Raw genomic sequence first — 27,140 nt, forward strand, 5'->3', positions numbered from 1 at the left:
AAGAATTTGGCAAGCAAATAGACAGGATTATAGAAGCAGAATATAACAGGTGGTCATAACAAGGTAGTCATAACAGCAGGTAGCTAGAATAACCTTTAGAAACAAAGATAGGATTACAAGATGGTCATAACAACAGGTGGTCATAACAATAAGTGATCATAATAACCTATTGAGACAAAGACATGGCTGCCATTTCCTGAAACATGCAGTAGAGAACTATTTATAGTTAGGTTACAGATGGGGCATAGCTCAATCTCTGAGAAACAAAGATTTAATCATAAACAAGAGTGAACTCGGTTTGTTTTTACTATAAGATGGCTTTCAAGTCAAAATGGAGGCAGGATGTTTCATCATTCCCTCCTTGTCTTGTGTGTACCTGTCATATTCTTAATAGGACCTTAGCATTCTTTATCAAGAGGAAAACAAAATTTGAAATGCATCAAAAGATGTATTGCTCATTCATAAATTATACCTGTCTAGTTAGCATAGCATAGATATCTTAAGGTCATTATCTTAGTATGACAATAGAAACTATAGGTAACCATTTTGTCCCCTCTGCCAGGGTGTTTCCTTTAATATTCCAGTCTTCTATTAAAGATAAGGATCAGCATACTCTCTTCTGTAACTTCTTCCTGCTGAAATTAGGCTGTTGTTGCTAGGGTCTGAGAAGGCTAGAATGTTAGTGAAGGATGGGAAGGAACTAGGGAAATGGGATGTTCATCAGAAGCATCAGAAGCTGACCCAGCAGAAGAGACAGGGAGCAATCACATCCACTGGACTTGTTTACACTACCTTCAGCAAGTTCAGGGCTTTCCAGTGGTAGACACTGCCAAGTGTCTCTGTGAAGACAGACTGGGGACAGAACTCAAAGTTTAAGAACCAAAAGGAATCTTTTCTATTTGGAGCTTCCCCTTCAGGAATAAGCAATAGGCAGGGAAACTTAGGTTTCTGATTGACAGGAGTATTTATCTGTATGTAGTCAATTTGACCTGTGAGAGGCGGATCTAAGTCTTATGACTTTCTCAGTTCCATGAAGTGTACATTATTATTATTGTTTGTAATCTGTAATGACATCTATATTGTAGAAAAAGCAGCTAACAGGTATCTGTAAAACAGCTAGAGTAATTCATGCCCCCAAGTCATAGCAAAAGCTATGACTTTTGGTTAAAAACATGAACATACCTTCTTTTCTGTCCAAATGGCTGGAGACTCTCTATCTCTATCTAATGTATCTATGTCTCTATCTATATTGCTATCTCTATATATCGACATCATCTCTATGACTTTTAACCCAATGAGAAACATCTTTTAAGTCTATGCTTAGAAGACAACCACGGGAAATTTAAAGTCTTGACCTTGTGACTGGTAATAGTAGTCAGTGCTTTTCTAGTTTATCAAAACTTGACTGATGAATGTTAAAACTTTAGACTTTGATATCTTAGTATAACAATAACATAAAATAAATTGTATTTAAATACCTTCAGTCATTCTTTAGAATCTTGTAACTTATATAGATTTTTATATTCTAAGATCTTTATAATTTAAATTATTTTAGACCTTTATAATTTATATAAACGTTACACTTTTAAAATCCAATTATTTATAATTAGACATAAGTAAATGGTTGAATACTGAAAGCAGTCTTTGCAAACAAGTTCCTTTAAATAGTAAAAGTTACATCTAAAACTAGTTTATTAGCTGGGCAGTGGTGGCACATGTCTTTAATCCCAGCACTTGGGAGGCAGAGGCAGGTGGATTTCTGAGTTCAAGGCCAGCCTGGTCTACAGAGTGAGTTCCAGGACAGCCAGGGCTACACAGAGAAACCCTGTCTTGAAAAAACAGAAACAAACAAACAAAAACAAAACAAAACAAAACCAGTTTATTCTTGAATATGAAGCTTGTTGGTAAGGCAAACTTGCCTGTGAGTTTGCCTTTTTCATCAAGTGACATAATATCCCTAGAAAAGCAAGGCCTGGTTTTTATAAATGTATTAACCAGGCAGCTGCCTCTTAATCGATAGAGTTAGTTATCTGTCAATACCACCAGAAATTTAAGAAGGATAAATTATAGCAGGGAGTATAATCCAAATGGCCTACACATCAATTAAAATGACAGAGACTTATGGCTATCTTGGGTTCTTGTGGTCTTGGTGGCTTCACTGGGAGCAGAAGTATTTGGTCTTTAGCTGTCAACACAGGACAGCACTACATCTTCAGTTGCTGCAAAGGATGTCATAGGCTTTTGGCTGCTAAACCTAGAAGGTCTGAGAGATTTATTTTGGTTGGGAGGAACGTGGAAAATCTGACCTGCTGTGATGAGGCAGAACAGAGCAGTTAACCCAACAGTGTCCACATTGTGAGGAGAGCCCTGGTGGCAGGGGCAGTTTTTCCCAGTGGTTAATGTTTCCATAATATAGGTGAAATTGTCGTGCCTATCATTTTGGAGATCTTAGGGTTGATTTTGGGTGCTATCTTTCTGTCTATCATAGGAAGCTTTTTCCATTAAATATTTTATGCACCAGTTTTAGCATCTCTGTAAAGTTTTAGGGCCATCTATTAAGTATACCTGATTTCAAATAAACTCTCCTTGTTTTAGTTACTTGCTTTAGGCTTAACCTTGAAAGCATACACAGAAAGGTAAGTGACGCTTATCACAATAAAGCTTTCAATCATAAATTCAGTTCATAGGATACTAGCAACTTTCCTTTCCTCATTCTCTCATAGCACAGCATTGCAAACTATCACAGTTTCTTATATGGCTCAGTTTATGAAAATAGGCAAACTTTAATAACGTTATTAAATATGAAGTCTTTTATGTGAGGCTTCTGATTTCCCTCAAAGTACAGGGAATCATTTTTTCTTTTACTTTCCAGAGTCACCACAAACACAACCCACAGCCTAACTATCCTGGTTTGAGACCCTTTTATACACTGAGCCATTGCTGGGTGCTAAGAAATGTTCACATCTTGGAATATTTCATGTCAGAAACAACTCCTCAGTTCATGAAGATTCTGCCTCCTTCACACAGGTCTTTGGTGTTCGTTGGATGAGTACAATTGACTCATCCAACAATGCAGTAGAATTTAGCACACTCAGTACCTGCAGAAACAACACAGAGAGGAAGAAGTGCTGAGAAGCTCAGGCAGAAAAAAAATCCCTAAAAGGCTATGTAGTAAAAACATGGAAATACACAGCAAACATTCTCTTAGCCTCCAGGATGACAATACCACATGACTTTTAGCCTCTGGACAAATCCATATCATACAAAAGCAAACAAAAGTGAGAGTGAAACTGACAAACAGAAGCAATAATATATTGAAAATAAATTTCACTTTATGAATCATCTAAAGGGTTTTAGTGACTGTTCTGAAGTGACCTATGACTAGTAAGTATGGAACTGGCACTAGAATCTAGATCTATTTGACACCAAAACAATGCCTGCCCTACATCCCTGACCATAAAACAACAACAACAAAACAAAATGAACAAAAACAAACAAACAAACAAACAAACAAACAAACAAACCCCCTAGATATCATATTGCAAAGAATCCAGGATTTACCATTATCTTAATGCATGCATAAAGAGTAACCAGTAGAAGCCACATAACAGGCCATAGTTGTCGCTGCTCATACAGATTTCTTTTGATTCATTTGGCATTTACTTGGCAGGGTTAGCAAGTCACCTTGCTTGGGTTTACAATGTGGTCTTTTGCTGACTGTGAAAAGCCATTATACCTGCTCATCCTAATGTTTGACTGTGGACCACAAGGGCTGGCCACTGTGGATGACACATGGGGCAGCATAAAACAGACCCACTGCCACTGAAGCCTGCTGCTCCAGACAATCCTGAGTTCAAGTCTTCATTCTACTTTGAGATTCTTTGTTAGAAGATCTGCTCTATGTCTCAGTTTCACCATGTGTGCAACGAGGTAACACGAGGGCAAATAATGAATACAGACACTTTAGGACAAGGTTTTGAAACCTGTTAAATAATTTGCATCTTAAAAATCACATCCTTTCCAAAGCAATTTTACATCTAGTTAAAAAAAATCATGGAGATTAGCTAAAATAAGGAACCAAAAATAGCTTAAAATCCTATCACCCATTTTTCTCTAGGCACACATGCTATTATTGTTTGATGTGAACTGTCCCACCCAGACTTGAGTTTTGAAAGCTTGCTCCTCAGATGGAGGTGCTATTTAGGGAGTCTATTTGAACTTTTGGAAATGGAATCAAGATTTAAGGATTATTAGGGATGGATCTTAGTATCTCTTAACATGTTCTGCCCTATTTTCTGATTCCCATGTGCTATGAAGTGATGTCCTGGCTAGTTCTGTGTCAACGTGACACATGCGTGCGTCATTTAGCAAGAGGCATTCTCAACTGAGAAAAATGTCTCCATAGGATTTGCCTATAGGTAAGTCTGTAGTGCATTTTCTCTATCTACGATTGATATGGATATGTAGGAGGCTAGCTCACTGTAGGCAGTGCCATCTCTGCACTGGTGTCTGGGTATAGTAAAGCAAGCTGAGCTAGCCAAAAAGAGAAATCCAGTAAGCTACATCCTCCTATAGACTCTCCATTGGCTTGGGCCTCCAGATTCTTCCCCTGACTTCCCTGGATGATGAATTACAAGCTGAAAGATAAAATATAACCTTTCCTTCCCAAGTTGAGTTTGGTCATAGAGTTTTATCATAGCAATAGAACCCTGAGACAGGTGATGAGCTCTTCTCTGCCACGTGTTCCTACCACCATGATAGAAAGCCCAAAGATGTTGGGCTAAGTGACCATGGCCAAACCCTCTAACAATATAAACCAAAGTAAATCTTTCCTGCCTCAGTTGTTTCTTTCAGGTATCCTGTCACAGAACAAGAAAGATAACTAATACTTTCTTTCTCTTAAATTGGAGTTAAATTGGCCACATATTTGTTTGGTAAGCTACTTTGTTACTTAATGCCATATTGAGTTTAACATTCTGAGTTACTAAGTATTTTGATCCTATAGCATAGGTCCTAATGATTGTATAATATTTCACTATGTCTTCACAGCATAATTTATTCTTAGTATTATATATTCATGTGGTTTTCTCTCTCCCTTCTGCCTTTACCTTTCTTCTCCATCTTCTTTTTTCCCTCCTCTCCTCTCTTTCTATTTATGGCTCTTGCTTGTTCTCTCTCTCTCTCTCTCTCTCTCTCTCTCTCTCTCTCTCTCTCTCTCTCTCTGCTTTTCTTTCTGGCTTGGCTTGCTTCTCTTTTAGTCAGCAGTTACAAAGGATGCAACTGAATGCGTATTACTGTGGCAGTTCTGATAGAAACAACAGGGCCATGTGACTGAAGCCTGCCTGTGCTGCCATATCCCTTCCTGGAACTCCAAGTTCTCATTGAAATGCTGTAGAAAGATGCTTGGGTTCGCATCCCTTCCAATCATTGTTCTTGGCATTCTCATCCCCTTTTCTATAATCCTACAAGATCCTGCAAATCCTTGAGTTTCCATATTGCCCAAGGCAGCCATTGCCCATTCCTGTTTACTATCAAAAAATCCCTAGCAAATGCAATCAGGGAACATGTGTAGGTGATAGAATACTAATCTGACTTTTCAACACTTTAAACTAATTAAAGGAATGACTTACAGACTTATTAAAATCAAGGGTAAGTCTATAATCTTATGCAGTTATGCAGTTTATTTTCTTCCTCTATGAATATATAATTGTCCTTGGAAATTGTAAACATTTGCAACATTTTAGCCTGCCATGTAAATTGATATCTGTTTAATTTGTTCACAAAATCTATTGATGTCTTGGCTGGAAACTGTAGGGGATCTATTTCAGCCCAATCTCTGTTTTTATGGGCTATTTACGAACCTCAGAAAAGAAGGATTTACTATCATTTTTATGGAAATGCTGGTGGGACTATAACTATGGTAACACAGATGGCCCCGTTGTAAAACATAAATGCAGTGTGCATACAAGGAAGTGCGATTAGGTAAATGGATGCTCAGCTAGTCTATGAGACAGAATCTGTGCTGTCAGGTAAGTTCTATTTATTCAAGTGGCCCCACAGAGCAAGGAGCCTGAACAGTGTTCTTTGCAGTGTTTTGGCTTCTTCAGATTTAAACCTGGTTAGCAGCCCCTATCTGACCAGATCACTAAGAAGCAAACCAGAAGAGCTTGCCTTGAGGCTTCTACAGAGAGCTAATCAATGGCTTCCAACTGGGAATAAGAGCCAAAGTTAACACTGAGACCAGCTTAGGGCTTGTCATCTAAATCTTCATCTTGTTCTAATGAGTACTGAAAAATGGTCTATAGGAAAACAGAACAGACTTGAGCAAAATGTGTCCAGGAATTACAATGACTAAGGATTTAGAATCTAGTAATCCTAGTTTGGGATTCAGTTTGGCCAGATTGGCCTGACATTGAATAATTTATGCAGTCAATTCCCAGGCATTATATATTCTCTCTAAACAGGCTCCTTATACATTCTTGACAGTTATGAGGATTTATGGCTCAAGGCTCACCTGCTGTGTAGTCAGTACTCTCTAGTAGTGGCCACTATTATTTTGTAATCATTTTATGTTTCAGTAAGATATTTTGGGCTTCAAAGACCTCTATATGCTTCAGGTAATGGGTTTATTGAAAAAACACATAGAGGAATTAGAGAGCTAATAATCCCAGCCACATTAGTAGAAATAAAATGAGCAAGTTTAACAGCAAAGCAGAGAGGCCCTTGGGAATTCTAAGGTTCCCAGGGTATGTAGCATGCTCAGCTCCAAAAATCTGGGGATGCCAAGTTTCCTTAGCTGGCTGATGCTTCATCCCGTTTGTGGCTGCTTCTTTTTATTTATGTCAAACAGTCACAAAGCTTTTCCTTTTATATTATCCATTTGTTTATTTTATTTTAAAATGAGATGGTTCACATTGGAACATATGGGACATGCAGCCATTAATATTAATGGCTCTGTGGCTTCCCATAATATAGGTAAAATCAAAGTTATTGAACTAGTCTTTTCCTACCGATGGGCTATGTGGTTGCTACCAATATTTGGCTGTTATTTTAGGACATGGTTATGTCCTAAAAAATATTCCCAGTTATCCTCAGGAAAATATTTGACAGATTAAAAATTAAACTTATTCAAGATGTGCAATGTGGCAATTTGATTTGTACATACATTACCAATCCAGTTAATTAACACATCCATGCCAACACTAGTCATCATTTGTATGTAGGGATGAACACTTAAAAATCTGTTCTCATAAAATGTCAAGTAAACAGTACAACATTAATTATAGTTACTATGTTCTATGCCAGAGACTCAGAATTTACTCATCATGTTGCTAAAAGTTGGACATTTTATACCTCATAAAAAATTTCCCCTTGTTCTTTTGCTCCTAATAGCCAGTTTTCATGCCCTACTTTATGTTACTGTTCTACTTCATAACCTTTTCCCCTGTCAGGTATTTTCTGCTTTCTAATATTTTAGCTTATTCAATCCTTTGGCTTACTCAATGTCTCTTGGGTGCTCCCAGGGCATCTTTCCAGTTCTTACTGACCTTTTTGCCCTTATTCACAAAGAGTTCGGTTAACCAGAGTCCAACGTGTCCATTTTCAGGGTGGAATTGCCTCTACAGACTTTAATAAGCCTGCCTGACTATTTAGCTTAGACGCCATTCCTGGTGAAAGTGGGCACAGCTTGATAACATTTTACCTGCTTTTGATGTAGCTGATCTCAACTTCATGCACACTGTGCAGAGACATAGAGAGTGAGGAACAGGGGAGGGGAACAAGGACATCAGAGTTCAAACAGAACGTAGTGTGGCCTGTGTGTCTGCTGGTGACCTGATACTCTCAGATGAAATGGTTGACATGGAGGTGTGACTTTGAAACTTCTCATTTTTCTCAGTTCCAGTGTATTACTTGTGGATGGGGAAATACTGAACTGCATGTGAATCCACTGCTTAAATGTGGACATTTTTCATGCCATATTGTCTTAGATCAAACCTCCTGGAAACAGACTCTCAGATGGGAGCCTTGTAAGTGGGTTGGGTGGGTGATGGGTGGGTGAGGCCTCCTTCATTAGAAAGTAAGGGTGGCAAAATTGTTAAAGGAGAAATCAAACTGGAGCAATTCAACTGGCCTTTAAAACTGCTCCTAACAGGGTCATGGAGCCAAGCCTATACATTCCCAGTCAACACATCACTGGAAACAAGTGGGTAACTCCTTCCGACTGACAGCATTGCTAGAGAGGGGCATCTCAAGACCAAATGAACCAATCCTCCTGGCAGCTGTGGAAATGCCTGCTCATTCCTGATCAGCCATCATACACATTATTCTGTCTTAATGATCCTGCTTGTCCATGATGTTGTTTCACGTAATGTCTTCTGTTTTTCCTCATCAAAGTGTGTACAGTCTGACAGCATCTTTCATTTAATGTAACTAGGAAGACCAAAAAAGAGGTGAATTATAATCCAGGGGAGGAGAGAAGTCAGAGTAGAAAAAGAGAGATGTATCTTTTAAATGCAACCTATTTGGTGCTCAGAAAACCAAAGCAAAGATCATTTTCCAACAATTGGTGCAAAATATCTGTGGTATCCTTGTTGCAAGTTAGATACAATGAACATTCATGATATACCATTTATTAACAATCTGCTTTCCCATCTGTCCATCCATCAATCCATCCATGCTTTCATTGAACTGAGAATACACAAATGTTCAGAGCTGATGAAGGCCTTGGCCCACTTTCATTCAAGAAGATACACTCTAGTTAAAAAGGCAGATGCTCAACTTTAGGTAGGTTAAATGCTATGAAGAAGAACAAAGAAAGAAGGGTCAGAAAATGAGCGAGAATGCTGTTTTATATACCACGGACCAGGAGGAGCTTTCTGTCCCTGTTCTTTTTAAGCTGTGACCATCACAAAGTGAAGGAACCAATAAAACTAATTGGGGGTAGGGAGTGGGGCATGGTCCGAGCAGAAAGAGTAGGAAATCCAAAACCCTGAGGCATAATGAGTAGGTTTGGCACAGTGGAAGAAGGAAGGAATCTGTTTAACTGGAATGTTGAGAATGAAGGAGAGGATGGTAAGACATGATAGTGGAGAGATAGACAGAAGTTGCACCATATGGAGCCATGGGAAAGTATTTGAATATTGTGTTTTGAGAAAGATGAGCTTTGAACAGAGGATTGAAGTGACCTTGTGTCCCTACCTCAGCTTAAGCAGTGACACTTCAGTCAACAGCAAGGCTAGAGCAGGGGGACCAACTAGTACAATCCATGAAGAAATAGCAGGAACGATGGAGAAGAGCAGAGGAGAGATGGGCCACTTCAATGCAAAGACACTCTTATTTAGTTCTCAGAAAACTAAAACAATTATCTGTTTCCAATAGTGTGCACTTGCAACACCTGTGCTGGGTTTGTTGCAAGGTGATGGGACCCTGAGGTATCTATTTGAGGGTGTGTTTTAAAATATGCAACATTAAGCTTGTTTTCTGAGTTTAAACTGTGGCTCTCTGAGCCTTATAAGATGAGATGTGAAAGAACCTCACTCATAGCACTCCGCCCTTGAGCATAAAGACAATGTCTTTTTTCTATGAACACCCAATACTTACCATAGTGCCTGGAACTACGTTACATCTGAGATGAGTAAAAGACCATAAATAAACACCTGGTCGATGCAGGCTTTCTACAGACAGTATACTTTCTGGGCATTCTTTTTGAGAATCATAACAGGAACTTACAACATTTTCTCTAACCAATGAAGTTGCATTTTGAACTGATATAATGGAAGGTCATATGAGATTGAAAGCTCACCAAGCATGTTCCCCTTGTAACTAACAACTCAGTAGGCTTAAGGAGAAAATAACGTCATTCTAGTCAGGAGGCTAGATGTCTGTGGCTGAGATTTTTCCCTAAGGATTCATCCCTCATCTGCTGCACAATTTGTCAAGAATCTCAGCAAAGAGAAGATTATCCTCTTTTTCTGAGATGAGCTTGTACTATACCTACTCTGACCAATAGTGTGTGGAAGAAGAGATGCTAAACAGGTCCAGGTTCCCCTCAGCTTGTGTGATGGTGTCCCGTTGCTCCCCACTAGACCTTCTAGTCTTAAGTCATTCAGTCTCAGATTACCTTGGAATTACCTCTGGAATTCCAAGTTTCTGTGGAGGTATTTCACACAAAGCTTCTTCCCAGGCTGCAATATCAGTTTCCAGGTAAATGAATGTGTTACTGTGAATTTTGCAGTCCAGGTGACCCTTCCAGGTGGTTGCAGTCCCTGACAACCTGACCAAATTGCATGAGACACAAGTGAGAACCACTGAGTCAAGTAATCCCAAGGACTAATGAGAGATAACTATGTTGTTTTATTGTCTAAGTTCTGATATATATATATATATATATATATATATATATATATATAATCTCAAAGGATACTGAGCAGTTGTGATCCTGAATATCAAATCACTTCATGGAAGGACATTTATGTTGAGTGACTGCATGTCAAATCTCCTTCTCTTAAGGTGACCTGGAACCTTTCTACCTGCCACCTATTCCATAGGCAAGAGGACTGGTGAGTCTCTAGTGCGCATGACCTCAGCCACATGACAGTATGAGGAGTGCTTGCCCACCCTCATCTCAACGCTGCTTTGTTTGGTTTTTTAACATTTATTTATGTTATGTACATTAGTGTTTTGTCTGCATGTATGTCTGTGGGAGAATAATGGATCCTCTGCAATTGGAGTTACAGACAGTTGTGAGCTGCCGTGTGGGTGCTGAGAATTGAATCCAGGTCCTCTATTCATAACCACCGAACCATCTCTCCAACCCTCTGCCCTCATCTCTATCCATGCTACTCTCTTCTAATTGTCTCCTCAGTTCTCATAAGAACATAATTTTCTTTATGATCTAACTTCTCTCTTGAACATAGTTTTCTATACTCTTTCTCCCTCTTCATTTTTTCACTTCTTTTTGCGAAAGTGTTTCCCATATTAATTCTCCCATACTCCATCCTTGCCCATAGGACTGCCAACTTCCTCTCTGAGGCTCTAATTCAGTGGTGGATGGCTAATGTTCTTGCCTGCCTGGCCTTCCTTGAGTTTTATTTTCGTACTATGGAGAAGACAACTTTCATTCATGCTCTGGGGATAAAGACATCCCCCCCAGAGAAAACTCTCATAAATCAAAGATGCATCAGATGATCATAGCCAGCATTTTATCCTGAGCGTTCTAGTGTTTGGTGGGGTGTTGTTAGAAAATGCTTATTGCTGAGTGTAGACACCAAGAGAGATGGCCAATGTTTCCCTAGCTGAGTGCCTTACGCCTGCTGTGTTCCCAAGCCTGCTTATTTATTGATTATTTTGTGTCTGTCTTTTGTTTTATAAACAATTATTCCATGGAGCAGAGTAATTTCCCTCTTTCATACCCTCTACCAGTTTTTCTCTCTCAAGGTCTCTTTTCATAAACACATTGTTTCTAAATTAAAATCTTCTGGGTTTCGATTATGCTCAGTCATTCCCATGTGACTGTCTTGCCCTGACTGGTAGACTCTGGAACTGTAGTGAAGCTGTGTGCTTCCACCATGGCTCTCTCTGTGCCAAGTTGGAACTCAGACCTCACAGAAGGTTGACAGGCACTCCTGGAAGACAACAGCATTTTGTGGATACCCAGACACCCTTGCTGGGTTTACAGTGCTGATAGTACAAAGTCTAGTATTAACATGATATACCCTTGGAACTGTGGTTTGAGGAATCTTCTAGAAAATTGGCTCATAGAAAATATCATGATCCTAAGTTGAAATTAAACTGAAGGAGGAAATAGGAGTCTGTGTCCAGTTCTAGACTGTGGAGCACAAACCTCTGCAGCCTTAACGTCTAAATGTACGGTTAGGCTTCCTTATCCTGAACATTCAAGGTCAGACACACTCAAACAAAGCACCTGCCTTGTTGTCTGTCTGTTTGTTTTTCTCGAGACAGTTCCTATTCTCTACCTCAGGCTGTTTAGAACTCCCAGGCCTCACATTCATGACAATCTCCCTGCTTACAGGTACAAGCCACCACACTCTGCCTAACATTGTCAACTTTGAATACCAGCATGATGTTATAAGTAGAAAATTCCACACCATAGACATTTCATCTTAAGCACAGCATTGGATTCAAGTGATATAGACAAGGTTTATGTGGAATACAAATGAATTTCATATTTAGAGTTGGTCCTACTTTTAAAGTTTCTCACATATATGTAAATATTTTAAATCCCCCAAATATCAGAAATCTCAAGCACTCTAAGTCCCAAGCATTTAGGATAGGGCTACTCAGCTCATCCCTCTCCCATTGTCTGTGTGGATCTGCCCATCTATGATTTGCCACTGTCATAAGTACAGAAGGAAGACCTCTGGGGTCTCTGAGTCAGTGGCTGTAGGAAGAAAAGTCAGAGGTAAAAGGTGACAGGGACAAATCTCAGGTTTGTACAGCATGATATTTGGTTTGTTGTACCACTGCCTGCACCTTTCTCATAATGTCTGTGCATGCTGATGGCCTCCTTTTTCCAAGACCTGAGAAAACTCTGGTGCCTTTGCCAGCCCAGGAATGACTTGTGACACAGGAGTTGGGTAGACAGACCAGTACAGAGGAGATGCCTGAAGAAGCTACAAACCAAGAACCAAGGGTGATAAAAAGCTGTGGGATAAACACCTTTCAGCCTTTTCAGTCTTGGCGGTGTGTTCTATGCAGTCTCCCAGCAAACCCTCAGTGAGGTTGAGTTCCCTTATTGGGCTGCCTCACCATCCTAGTCTCTCTCTTATCAGTGCTTCTTGACATCAGCTCTTTCCCTCTTATAAGCCATTTGTACCCAGATCCTTGGCTTGGGTGTTTTTCTCAATTATGGCTTCTTAAACTGTATTAACTTACTACACCTTTGAACTGATTTCTCTTTTACACAATCTTAATATATAGGTGTATACAATAGGTACACAAATCAAACAGCGACAATAAACCACAAAGAAGTTACTTTAAAACAATTTTTTTGTTTTACAAGTAAATTTATTATTTATTAATAGTGAAGGCAAATTTTCATGCTAGCGATAGAAGTGTTTATTTTTATATAAAGAATGAAATCTTGGCTGACTATTTGATGCTGCAGGATATGTAGAACACCTTCAATATTTTTCAGAGTTGACTGATATTTTGATTTTTATAACAGTCTGTGCCAACAACTCTGCTTTGCATGAATCCCTAGTACAGAACGGCAGAATGGTTTTCAGTGTTGCTTCAGAAATGGCTGGAAATTTTCTTCCACTCTTAAGCCAATATTCATTTATTTTTCTTTTATGAGACTGAAGTTAGCAATTCAAATAGTAATTTTAAAATCAAACATCCCGACACAATTGAATTCAAAGTTGTACTAATTTGATACTTGCTGAGGAATGACTATAGGAAAATATTAAAAGCTATTATTTTCCATAATTAAACCATTATGTTTCTACAAGAGCAGAAGCTTTGTATGTACAGTAAAACAACACAATTGGTAATATACAAAATAGTCTTGAATCTGAGCCAAGGTGTCCGAAGCACATTCTCTGACATGAGGCATGCACAGTGCCGAGTGGATACATTGCATGTTCAGAACCAACAGTGCAGGGAATGCCCATGATAGGACATGGTTATGCACTACTGGAAACATGTTAGAGTCACAATGCATTTGATTGTTGGCCATTACAAGTTCAGAAACTTTTAATTCTTATCACATTTTTAGACTATCAAACTGGTCATGTCCCACATCTAAGAACCTATGGTTTACGAGACCCCAATCCAAGAATTAGGTTCTCAAACTGCAGAGCCAATAGGTGGCGAGTGTGTGCGCGTGCGTGCGTGTGCGTGTGTGTGTGTGTGTGTGTGTGTGTGTGTGAGAGAGAGAGAGAGAGAGAGAGAGAGAGAGAGAGAGAGAGAGAGAGAGAAAGGGTCTTGGTAGGTTTGAGATTGGAATACTGTCAAAATTCCTTTGGACTGGAAGATGAATGATAGAAATCAGTCTAAATTCACCCTTGAAATAAACAAGCCTGAGCTTTCTACATCAAACTGTTTTTTGCAAAAAGTCTGACTGACCTCCCCAAGCTGCCGTAATAAGAAGACATTAGTTGATAGCACAAAGCATTTTCAGCTGTTGGAAAAGGAAATGATGTTCAGACACCTAGTTTCTTTACTTATTAAAGGATCTTTTTGGTTTTAATAGTGCAACAGTTTTCCATTTCTAAAATGGCAGCATTATGCGCTGAGCTATGGCCATGAATAGTGCTGATTTTCAAACAGCTACGCTCATTACAAATTCACCGACATAAAAAGTGCCACAGTGATGAACTCGTGTGTCCTGAGCTCTGAAATCATGAAAATTTAATGGTTGCACTTTTGTTGCCCTGAATCTTGTTCCCATTGTTGCTGCTCCATTCCTGTTTAACATGCCTGAAGCATCCCACAATCTAGCAACCTGATCCTTTCAAGACAGCTTGTCTTTCACTGTGTCCAGAGCTGGGACCTAGGGCTTTGATCTTTCCTGCATCCACTCTACAAACTGGTGATGAATTCTCTTACACGGCTGACGGGCTGCTGTGAAATGACAGCAGTGGCAATGGTGTTTCAGCTGGAGCTGGGAGAAGGGTGTGACTTTGTTCTCAGATTTAGGATTTCAACCTAAGCTTTAAAAAAACCAAACAAACAGCATTTTTGGCTTATTCTAAAGTGATTCTTGTGAATGGATCCAAACAGTGAAGCAGAATGATTAGGTAGTCCCAAAAGTATAAGAAATGTATATATGTATGTTTTATTTATGTGTATGTGATGCATATGTATATATACACACATATGTGTGTGTGCATGTATGTATGTATGTGTACATATATTTTTTCAATGTAAGCAACTATGATACATGATTTTTTCTGTGCATATCTTGGCCAGCTTGCTTAGAAAAAATTTGAACATTCCTCAGAATCGTTTTGCACAGATGACTTAGTGATTTCAGAGATACAAAGTGACTTAAGGTCACATCCCTCAGGAGCAGAGTTGGCTCTGCTGTTAGGCCTGTCCTTGTCTTACTCTTATGTAGGTATTGAGTTCTTCATCATCATACTGTCTCTGAACCTAACTTTTCCTACCACTGAATACCATTTTTCATAGACAAATATTCCTATGGAAGTCCCTACCAACACTGTGTTACTGCTGTGGGTTGTAAAAATGTGTGCCTATTCCAATTACTTTCTTTGTTTTGTTTTGCTTTTTTGTTTTGTTTTTTTTTTTGTTTTTTTTTTTGTTTGTTTTTTTGAGACAGGATCTCTCTGTATAGCCTTGGCTGTCCTTGAACTCACTCTATAGATCAGGCTGGCCTCAAACTCAGAAATCCACCTGCCTCTGCCTCCCAAGTGCTGGGATTAAAGGCGTGCGCCACCACTGCCCAGCAATTATTTTTAATCTTTAATTTCATCATTGTTATTGGAGGATGGATGTATCTACCTCATGTGATAATATCTAAGATCATGAATCATTTTGTGGATGATTCTTTTGAGACCTCCTTTTCAGGAGCCACAGAGACCTCCACCATGGTGTTCCCAGCAGGGCATACCTTAAACTGGGGGCTTCCAGTGAGAATGCTTCCAAGACACGGATGAACACAAACTTGGCTTGCTTTTCCAGATTTAAATGGTGACTCGTTATGCTAGGTGTGGTGGTGCACACCTTCAATCCCAGCACTCGGGAAGCACAGGCAGGCAGATCTCTGTGAGTTCAAAGCCAGCCTAGTCTACAGTATGGATAGCCAAAGCAATACAGAGAAACCCCATCTCAAAACAAAACAAAACATAACAAAACAAAACAAAATAAACAAAAAAGGTGGCTTGTATGCTGCTTTCTTTGGAGCCATTGAAGGCTTGCTGTGTATTTTTCCCAAACCTGTGTGCTAGGGCTTTGCGAAGTCGCACAATCACTGTGTAATTCTGCACATTTAAAGAAGCCTGACACACCCACAGTACTCACTTCCTAAGCCCAAAGGTGCCTATTGTCCCACAGCTTTTCCCAGAAATTATACAAGCTTTCTTTCCTTTGCTTTGTCTCTATTGATGGTTCTTTCTTTGGGCCCTGTCTAACTGGGACGCCAAGCTTTCTTTTATCTGTTTGTAACATTTATCTCTTGAAATGTTGACTCTGAATCATTTTTCTGGGCACCCTCAATCAACACCATGCTGTACAGAAGAGTCTTCCTCTTGTCAGGTCATTTTTGACCAGTGCATCCCTCCATGGGAATCAGTGGAGCTGCAGTCTGCTTTGAACCTTCCTATCTTGGGCTTAGATGAGTGAGCCTGGCACCCTCTTCCACTGGAATCAGGAAAGTGGGAGAGGTAGTTGGTTCTCTGGTGAGAAGTGAGGGGATAATGATGGAGATGCCTGGCCTGCAGCATCCTTCTGCCTTATTCTTTCTGGGCCATTTGGGTTTCTTTAGTCACTAATACTTTCCATATGCAATTGTCTAGTATCTTGTAAAAATTTGCCATGAACATAATGGTAAGCCATTTTCTGTTTTCATGATTCAGTCTGGATATATGTTGGCTGGTTTCTTGGCTCTAGGTTTTACAGGCATGTAGAGCTAATAAGGTGGTGGCCAGGTCTGTGATTTTTTTTATCTGAGCCTCATGATACTGGCTCATGGAAAAACTCATTACCTTGTGGCTCTGTCACTGATCATCTCTTCTTTCCCCACTTTGGTGCTAGGTATTAAATCCAAGATTATCAAGTGTGAATGTTCTACCAGTGCTAGACCCTAGACTACTCTAGCTGAAGCTCTACAGCCACCCCTCACCCCTTCTTACTTCACTCTCTGTCACTCAATGCTTAGAAGTCTTCACTGTCTCTTGTGTGTGGCCTCTAGTTCTTGTTCATAGCATGCCTGATTCCTTTTTCTCAGCCCCACTGGAGAATATCTTAGCTGATTCCCCTTATAAAGACTGAGTCAGTTTGACCAAGGTAATCTCCTTTAGGTTAACTCAGCATCTCCAGGAGGCAAGGGGATAACCTTTTTGTTCTTTTGGGTTTTTCCTGGTGTCATACTTGATGTGTTTCTACAGAAGTGTAGCCTTAGTGTCCCTGGATCACATGCTTAAGTTTAATTGGGAACCTGATATCTGACAGCTCTGGTTAATAATATCGTGAGTTTTGGTTGTCAGATGTCGGGTCTCATTGGACTCACAGACATCGAGTCTCATTGGACTCAGTCCTTGGTTCAGAAATCATGACTGATCCTTAACCATCTATAAACTGAAATTCTCACTGACCCAGACTGTTCTTCCATTGCTGTAACAAAGACTCTGGCTTTACAGCATGGATATACAAAGGAGATCTGAGCTCAGATGGCCTTTTTCAATAAACTTTCAGTCAACACTGATTCGCCTTGATTTATGAATACCACTTCGTTCTGAAGGTCCTTGATGCAAATAGCTCCTGAATCGTTGGGGAATTCTCTGATATGTCTCATGTTCCGCTTGGCTCAAGATTCAGACTTCAACATTTAATCAACACCAGCCCATCTGCTTTCAAGATTATAACACTTTGTTTCTGTCAAGTTTTCTGCTTTTCTTACTGTTGCTATAGAAGAGTTTGAGGAAGAAATCTAAAAGATTATGCTCAATGTGTCATTTTATTTCATTAAAATGTATGTATTTAAGAGGTTCAACATGATGTTTTGATAGACATATGCTTAGTGGATGACTACTACAGTCAAACATATTAACATATCTTACATGTCCTCTTCAACCAGAAGCCAGTTAATATCATTATTTGAATGTTAGGAATCTCTGAGTGACAAACAGGCATCCCAGTAGAGAAGGCAGTTGAGTTACTTGGTATTCTGTGATACAGCTTTGGAAAGGCCTAGGGACATAACCTTGAGACTGTAAGTCATTGGAATGGGTAGCCATGAGTCCCTATTAGATTTCTTCAAGATACAATTTTCTGGAATTCTGAATTGATCAAAACATCTATTTCCTCAGTGAAATGGATTAAAGGTTGATGCACACACAAGACATCCTGGGGCTCCAAGGTGAACAGCTCTTTCTCATTGTGCAGATAGCATGAGATTTTTTAAGTTGAGCTCTTCCTATTGTGACAGTTACAAACCTGTAATTACCAGAGTTAGTAAACTAGAGAGACTCTATAATCACTTGGGAGATGGGCCTCTAAGCATGCCTGTAGGGGATTGTCTTGATTAGCCTAACTCCTGTGGGAAGACCCATCATAACTGTGAGTGAGAGATCCTGGATTGTATAAATGGAGAAAAGGAGGTGAATCCTAGCATGCATTCCTTCAATTCTCTCTGTTTGCTGTGTATGTGATGTGGCCAGATGCTTCAAGATCTTGCTGCCTTGACTCTATATCAGGAGGGATTGAACTTTGAACTGTGAGCCAAAATAAACTCTGGTGCAAAGATATCATCTTACTTACCTTACCATCAGCCTGTGGGCAGTAGGATGGGGGTCATGGTAGGCTTCTGACCATGATGTCCAAATCCCGAGGCTTACCTGTCAGTCCTATAGTTCTGAAAAAATTGCAACACAGCATTTGGGAGATTGCAGTGTTGATCACCCATACAAACCCCATAGTTCCCACAGACTGGGGGAGCTTTATCAGTTTCAAGGCTTTCTCATGGTTTCTTGTTTGAAAGACCAATATAAAAGGAAATGACCAAGCTGAAGTCCAATACTTACTATAATGTTTTCCATCTCTTTATAGGTCAAGACCTTTGAATAATACTTACTGATGACAGATTTTTGACTAGGACTAACCTGTGCTAACATTGATGCCTGTAGTCATCTTAACAAACTTGAGAAAGCCTTTTTTTTTCTTAAAGAAAATGAATTGTTAAAAGTAAAAGAAACAGGGGGGAAATAAAAAAGACTTTTATTTCTCAATCTAAATGTTCAAATCTGGTAAATACATCTATTTTTTTGTCTTCCGTATATTCCTATGAAGAGTCACATGGAATAAACAAGAGTAGGAAATATAACAAAATTAATGTCTTAAACTATTTGGAAGAAAACGAGTTCACTTATTTTGTCTGTGTATCTGTTGCATGTGAACATATGTGCAATGTGCATTAAAACATTTATACAGACCTATAAATATACATAGCTTACATACACATACAAATTAAGACCATCTGTATGATGAGTTATGATGAGTGATGGTGTATCTAATTAAATCACCTGAACTTCCTCTCCACAGCAGAGAGATCGGTGACGAGATAGTGTGTGTCACAAAACTCTTCGAAAGTTCCATAAGCAACAGACATGGGGTTATCTAGGGAGTAAAAGAGAATGCCAGAGATTGAAGTGGGATAGTTTGTACATGCCGTTGATTTTTACAATGAAAGATAAGCTAATGTTCAATGTCTGTAAGTTAGATAAGTAGAATAAAAAAGAATCTTTGGTCTCCATGAGGCAACTGGCTGAATCAGGGAACTTCCAAAAATGCCCTGTAACACTTTGGCTCAGAGTAGGTTTTTTATTTTTTAATTTTTAACCTAGAAACCAAAGACAAAAGCCAATAAAACTTAAGGTAGTATCATTATTTGAGCACATATATGTTCAGGCTAATTGTGGCAGGAAGAACAATTCACTGCCTTTTCCTACTATTTACCAATCCTTAGCATCTGAATATGCTACTCGCATGGCATTAGGAACTAACATTGCCATGTAATGGAAGTTGTCTTTAAAATAGAAAGGACAACATAGACATGCAATGGTCCCAATCAAAAAACCTGCACTCTGGGCGAGGAAGAAAGAATGGATTAAGGAAATAGGATGGGAGATGAAGTCACATTTGTCATCACTGACTTTGAAGACATATTGTTTTCTGAAAAGTTAGGAGTGACCTTCAGTTTATAGACAGTAATACAAGGGTAATGTCAATCTAATCTCCACTAGTAACTGACTTCTGTCAACAATACAAATGAACTGGAAACAAATGTTCTCCTCCTCCGTTAGAAATTTTGCAAAGAACCATTGCCTGTTTCATTTTGACATTAGCTGTTGAGGTCTTTATAGACCTCTGAGCTATGGAAGTAAGAAGTCATAAATCTGGGTGATCTCAAATCAAACAACAAAACCAAATTTGTACTAATCTGTCTAAAAGCAACAGGATGCTGATGTGACAGTCAAAATGTAAAAACCTAACAGTCCATTTTTTCTTCATCTCTAACTCTCTTCTTTGTTTATTGGAGGGTCTCCCAATATAAGACTTCAGTGTTTGCCTTTATCCAAACATGAACTAATATATTTCTTTGGCATTTCCTTCAGTATTTGTTTCTTTGTAAACAGAATGACTCCAATGTCTTTTAGCAATTAGTTTCAAAGTTTCCTCCAATATATATGTTGGCAGTTATTAACTTTATGATTTATTTGTTTATATCCTAAGATGTTGCCTATGCCAAGTTTGAAAACTGTATGTAAACAGATCAATAAATCTGAAAATATGTATAATTTTAAGTAAGCACCAAAAATGAAGATATAAATAATGAAGATCTGACTGGTCATATGGCAAAAAAATGAAAAGATTAGTAACATGAAGTGGATTAAGTGCTGCTGAGTGGGACATGGGACATTGGACTTTGAAAATATAAGACTATGAAGTTGTGCTAATTGGTTTTTCAACTAAGGAGTAACTTGAAAAATAAAGTTATTTGGCACATGGAAAGGTCTTGGTAACCGAGCAGTTTTGGTCCTGATGGTTGGGAAGGACAGAGGAAATACGTGTGCTGATGAGGACTTTCCAAACTCTCTCTTTCATTTTGTCTTTCCATCTGCCTCACCTCAGAAGTCCTATTTGGAAAGGCAATATGACAGTATTCCTATGTGGTTTCTGCATGGCCTGAAGATGTGCACCAAGGAAAAGATGTCTATTCTGGTGATGTTTGAGGTCATAAAGCATTGGAACTAAGTGGCCAAGAAAGCATTCTGGACATGACAAGACAGAAGAACATTCCAAAAGAGTAAGTCATAGGAAAGGACCATTCATCGTTCATCTTTCCACATTTATGTACCAGTTAAATCTTTTACAGTGAGGCTTTCTCTTGCTCATTTTTTATCCTTAAAGTTGTTTTATAAAGGGAGGATAGTTCTTTGGAGGTCTTCCAAGAGAAATCCAGATCTACTTTCACTTTTCAGAGCAGAAATGAAATCAGCACATTGTTAAACCCCAAAAGTTCAGGCAGCAGGTGGATAATTTAGTCATGGAGCTGGCTGGTTAGTTATTTCAATAATTGAATTTAGACCATCACGGATAATGTAATCCAGTTTAATTTGCAAAAATGTCAGGCCTGGAGACAGATCAGAAGGAAAGCATTTGGTGATGGCAGAAACGTCACTGGAGAGATTTACATAGTGTTATGAGCTGTCTAAGAAGCGACCCTTTCAGAGCATCACAGCTACATTGGAGAGATTTGATTAAAAGCCTTGACAATCTGGTGTGTGCCATTAATGTTAGTGTTACATAATGCATTTTGATAATTTATTTATGAAATGTTTGATTTAGTAGTCCATTTGTCCCTTGTCAGAAGCATCTTGGAATGCCTTCATTTTTCATTTGTTTACTTGAATAATAATTTGATTTGGGATTTCCCATTTGGCAAGTTGATTCTGGTCCCAATAACATCTACAACAGGCCTCGTGGTATTCTGTTGTAGAAAATCTGTAGTTCCTGGATTTGAAAGGCAAGTTATAAGTAAAACTAACATATCCTCCATTTTTCTCCTTGGATGTATGGCAGAATACTTTTACAATTGTATTGATTTTTGCCCAAGTATCATTTGTTCTTAGAAGGTTTGGGCATGGCTGGTGGGTGTGTAAAACAGCCCAATTGACATTTTCTTGGAGGCTTGGAAGAAAACTGGCCATGAAAGGGCTGTGAGTGTTAGGTGACATGAGAGAGAAGTAGACCTTGTAAGTATATATGGTGGCTGGAACTCAAAACTTGATGTGTATCTGAGAGACCCATGGTTGCCTGACATAAAAGAGACATTCTATTCTTGGGGACTAATCTTAATTTCTAGGTAGCTTCGTACTTGTGATCTACTTGTGTTGTAGAGCAAAAGATCCCAGTGACTCAATGCCAGAGGACACTGGCTCTTGAAACATTTGCATACATTGACTAAAGTTATTGAGGTCTTGACACAAGCTGAGTACCACTCCAATTAGGAGCCCAATCTGCATGGAGCTGATGATAATTTGTTAAACTTGGGCTGCCCATGGATCTCTAGATCTGGACTTTCTATTGAAACAAGTCTTTTCTATGATTTACTTTATAAAAACCATGTATCAATAAGGTGGAATATGAATGTTGGTAGAAATTTCACCATGACAATAAGTCCTGGATCTATTCTTCCTCAGCAGAGTCTTACTCTTAGAGTGCTCATTTAATGTTTTCAAGGTCATCTTATTACTCAGTAGTATTTGTGTACAGTACTCCCCAGAGGAGATAGATACTAGATAAAAAATTGGAAGTGATGCTCTCATATATGGAAAAATTTAAATGCACCAAAAACTTTGCTAGTTGCCACTGGGTTATATGTAATGAAGAATAATCACAGCTCCAATACAGTCTTCTAGAAACTATTCAGTGGATTATCACTATTGCCAACTTCAAACCAAGGAAGTAGTAGTATTAATTTAACTGATGACTGCTCTGTGTCTAATATCTCTTTTTTTCCTATCCATACACTCAGCAGATAGTATTTTCATCCTGCACTTATTTTGTTGTATTTATATTCTTTCCAGTATATGTTGGAATCTTGATAATGCAGATGGTATGTTTTCACAGGTGAGAATGATAGTTGGGGGCTCTCTAATAATCAGGTGCTTTCCATGAAGATATCTCAAGGTTTTTCAAAAACATTTAGAGTATTTATGTTGTTCTACATTGTAGAGAGAATATCTTGTGTCTATATGGGTATGGCACCTGTGATTAATAAATATAATGGCCAATTATCTTGGCAGGAAGTGGAAGGTGGGACTTCCTGAGAGGGGAAAGGAACTCTGGGAAGAAGAAAGAAGACTCATCAGGAGACATGAGAGGAGATGGATGTAACTATGGACCTGGGAGGTATAGCTTGCCACATGGTTTGTTGAAGCTAGGTGGTCAGGTTAACTTAGATGAGTTAGTTGAACATCTTCCCAGCTAAGACCTCAGGCTTTGAAATATTAGTTGGTCTCGTGTGGCTATTTGGGGAAAAGCTGGTTAAGGAATAATTGTCACTGTATCAATTTCCAACATTAATATATACGGAACATCATCACCATTTAATCTATACCACATTGTGGAGATGGACTATTGCTTCCAACACTGCAACAAAGGTAGGGAATAATTCATAATTCCCTCTCAAATTTAATGTACCTAGGCCTGAACCTTTCTTTTTGGAGCAAGCAGGAAACTACATACTCATCCCAGAATTTTGGTATGTGATATTTATATGAAATAAGAGAAGTCTCCAGGCATTCTTACATAGGACTTGCTGACCCAAATGTACTGGCCCAAATGGAAGCAGTAAAGGTAGCTAGATCATTTATTTAACAGGGTCATATTTATTTAGGCAACAGGTGACATAGCTAAAAATGCTGCAAGCCCATAAGGGTCTCTATGTGAAGCTTTCTAGGAGGAAATGCTCTCAGAACCGCAGACCATGCCCTGTAAGAGCTCATAGCCCAGGCTGTGAATTGTTAGGCAGCTGTATCTTGCAGTAGGTCTCTGAGTCATCACCCAAGCTTTACTTTGGGAGCATCTGGGTTGCCTATGATAGTCAGGTCACTCTGCAAACCAATGCAATAGGAATCCCTGGGGTGGACCTGGACAACTGTATTTTCCCCTCAGTTCCCTTGAGTGGTCAGCAGTAGAGCCAATGCTTAGAATGACTAGTTCAGTCTCTGCTCTTCTAAATGCCATCTTTGGAGCAATAATATTGTCCTCACCCAGGGACTTAATAGGAATGAAGTATTGTTGCTCTATTCCAGACCTGCTGAATCCAAATCTTCATTTTCAACAAGATGCCCACAACTCTCTTGTGCAGAGAAAATTTCCAGAAGAGTTGAGTACAGTATGATGGCTTAGACCTATATTACCAGACCACAGTGGGCTGAGATAACAGGTTTTTCATAATTTTGGGGTCAGCCTGGGCTACATAGTTTCTAGGCAAGACTACGGTATAGAGTCAGACCCTATCTCTCTACTATCACAAAAGGAAACTTTTATTATGGTTAATCTTCATTCATTGTCAATTGGATTTAAAATCACCAAGGATATGATGAGGCATGACTTTGGGTGTGTCAAAGAAGGCATTTCCAGAGAAAGTTAACTAAGTGTTAAAACCCACTCTGAATGGGAATAACATCATTCCATGGACTGGACGCCTCAACACATGAAAAGGGGTACAGGAGAAATTCTGTCTGCTTCCTGGCCTGCCATGTGTGGACTGTATTCCCCTATCACTGAGGACTGAACCCTCTGAGGCCATGAGCCAAGCCAAACTCGTCCTCCTTTGAGTTCTGCTAGAATTTTGGCCTAAAGACACAAAAATGGCTGCTACAGTAATTGGACCTCCAAGGAGATTTCTAAGATAGGAGAAGGCAATTTGTATTTTCTATTTTAAAGTGACAAAGAAACGATTCCCACATTATATATTTATACAATTTGTTTCAAATGCCATTTACATGTATTTGCAGTTTAGAGATGACTACCTAATAATTCTGTAAGCAAAATGTGATTCAAAACTGTAGCCAAGACAATTCCCAGGACAGATGACAAGGATCAGAGATTGGCTTAGCAATGTCCTTGGAGATATCTCACAAATAGGACACCAGGAGGGAAAGGTGGTTGTCACACTGTTTTTCTTTTGATAAAGGCCTATATCTACAGGGAGATACATTATTTCTGCAAGAAGCATTTAGAATGGGAAAGGTTGATGGGGATGGAAAACAATAAACGTAAGCTTTGACACTTGTGGAAACACAAATACTGACAAAGGCGAAGTGTATTTTCAAAGCAAGGGAAATATTCACTCTGGGTAGATGGAATTTACATAAAACTTGATCAAATACACACTCCCATTCAGAGTTTAAGGCCGCAGCACGGCCTTTTTATATGGAGTGTTGGTCCTCTCAGATAACAGAAAAGAGGGGTCAGCAGCTGCAGAGCATGGCCATAAATATTAAACACCAAGATCCAAGGAGATCTAGGCTGGAAAGAGAACTCACTTGTTGAACTCTGACATGTTGGCTGCCCTCCTGGCTGCTTCATTTACCAAAAGTAGCAGAAACATGGAATCTGCAGAAGGAGGATCTTCAAAAAGATAGATTTGAACCGAGATCACTTGGCCTTCTCTAATATGCCAGATTTTTTCTGTAAGTTGTTGAGAACCTTAGTAAACAATGTCATGTCTACATTAAGGTCCACTGGCTGCAGGTTAGTGCCTTCTGAAGCACCAGCAGTCCCTTTCCATCTTTCATCTTCTGCTCGACACTTGTTCATTCCCTCGATTCTTAAGACTATCGGTAGTCTTCTATCAGAACCAGCATCAGAAAAGCGATTTCCTGATTTCACTGTCACAGGATGCCCATGAATCTTTTAGTGGATACTTAGGATAATTTCCCTTCATTTAATTAGTGTCAGCTTGCCCAGTAACAAGAGAAACTACTCTGCCAAGATTGTTCCCAATAGTTCTGATTTGATCAGACCTGTGCAACATCCAGCATCCTGATGCTCATTTACAATGTGGTGACCTTCCCACTGCCACACCATGAAGGGTCTGCTTGGTTTTATGGGAAGTATTTGACTTGTCTTTAGATAATGGTCAAGGGCAATTTATCCACGGAGCATCAAAATCTTATTAAACTCTTCAAGCTGGTCAGGCTGTGCCCGACCTAGCCCTCAGCTTTTCATCTCTGTCACAGAGAAAAAGCAGTTCCCATTCTGTGCTCTGCCCTCCACCCTGCCCCACTGTAATGACCTCTGCTGTGTGTTGCCTCTGTCTTGGCCTAGAGTTCCTCTCCTACTCATCACTAACAATACTGTGAAGCTCAGGTCACCAACTGGATGTTAAATATACAGACCTGTTTGCCTAAATTAAATTCGTTTCCAACATTTAGAGATGAGGAGACGTCACATGTGCTGCCTGCCTTCTGAGAGAGCTGCAGGCAGGAGGCACATCCAGCTCTGCCTACATTCCCAGAGGTCTGTTGGCACCAGGGACAACCAGGCAGGAGCCTAGCATAACTGTCCTCTCCCAGGATTCACTCAGCAGCTGATGGAAACCGATGTAGAGACCCACAGCCAAATATCGTATAAAAGAGGCAAAGGAAGGAGTAGAGGATCTAGAGAGGTCAAGGACACCCCAAGAAAACCTACAGCACCAACTAACCTGGCCTGATAGAGGGGCTCACAGAGACTGAGCCACCAACTAAAGAGCATGCATGTGATGGACCTAGCCCCCTACACATATTTAACACATATGTGCAGCTTGGTCTTCATGATGAAACCCTAACAACTGGAGCAGGGCCTGTCTCTGACTCTGTTGCCTGCCTCTGGATCCCTTTTCCCTAACTGAGCTACTTTGTTTAGCCTCAATTGGAGAAGAAGCACCTAGTCCTGTAACTTGATATGCCAAGCCCTGTGGCTATCCACGGAGGCTTCCCCTTCTCCGAGGAGAAAGGGAGAAAGGGGGTGGGGGGAGGCAAGAGGGAGGGACTGGGAGGAGATGAGGGAGGGAAAGCTGTGATTGGGATGTAAAGTAAATGAATAAATTTTTAAAAAAGAAAAGAAAAACATGTATTTCTATTTTCTTATTAAAACAAAAATAAAGCAAGGCAGACTAGCAATCTGGGCTAGGATGACAGCAATGACTGGGTCTAGGAACTCTCCATGGGCCCTGACACCCTTTCCTTCCCCTTGGCCCATCCCCTAGTACCTTTCAGTGGACTGGAAGACAATTTTATCTTATAGTCTTCACTTACTCTTCTTGGCATGCCAGCTTTTCTGTTTCAGTATAATATTTCAACTGTCATACAGCCCTAGTATCGTATCATATATATGTATGTGTATGTGTATGTGTATGTGTATGTGTATGTGTATGTGTATGT

The sequence above is a fragment of the Grammomys surdaster genome, unplaced genomic scaffold (assembly GCF_004785775.1).
Source record: "Grammomys surdaster isolate TR1022 unplaced genomic scaffold, NIH_TR_1.0 129, whole genome shotgun sequence".
In the NCBI taxonomy this organism is placed as follows: Eukaryota; Metazoa; Chordata; class Mammalia; order Rodentia; family Muridae; genus Grammomys; species Grammomys surdaster.